The sequence below is a fragment of the Triturus cristatus genome, chromosome 6 (assembly GCF_964204655.1).
Source record: "Triturus cristatus chromosome 6, aTriCri1.1, whole genome shotgun sequence".
Taxonomy (NCBI): domain Eukaryota; kingdom Metazoa; phylum Chordata; class Amphibia; order Caudata; family Salamandridae; genus Triturus; species Triturus cristatus.
Genome location: NC_140589.1, coordinates 1,674,115,537 through 1,674,115,985, shown reverse-complemented (window position 1 = coordinate 1,674,115,985; position 449 = coordinate 1,674,115,537).

The following is a 449-nucleotide window of genomic DNA, read 5'->3' as shown; positions in this document are numbered from 1 at the left end:
GATGGTCCTATCTTCGCCAGGTTTGCTGGGTCAGACCTCTGGGAGGTCCGGCGATCCCGAGACGGGGGAAGGGAGACCCGGGGCCCGCCCGCCGGGGCCCCCAGGGGCCCGGGTACGCTCCTGCCTCTCAGCCCCTTCCCGATGGTCCTTTTTTTGCCGGGTTTGCTGGGTCAGACCTCCGTGAGGTCCGGCGATAGCGAAATGGGGAAGGCAGACACGGGGCCTGCCCGCCGGGGCCCCCAGGGCCCCGGGTACGCTCCTGCCTCTCAGCCCCTTCCTGATGGTCCCTTCTCTCCGAGTTTTCTGGGGCAGACCCCCGTGAGGTCCGTGGATCCCGAGACAGGGGAAGGCAGCGCCTGGGCCCGTCCGCTGGGGGGCCCGGGTGCACGCCTTCCTCCCAGCCCCTGTCGATGGGCCCTCCCTTTGAGGCCGCTCGCCCCGGGAGCAGG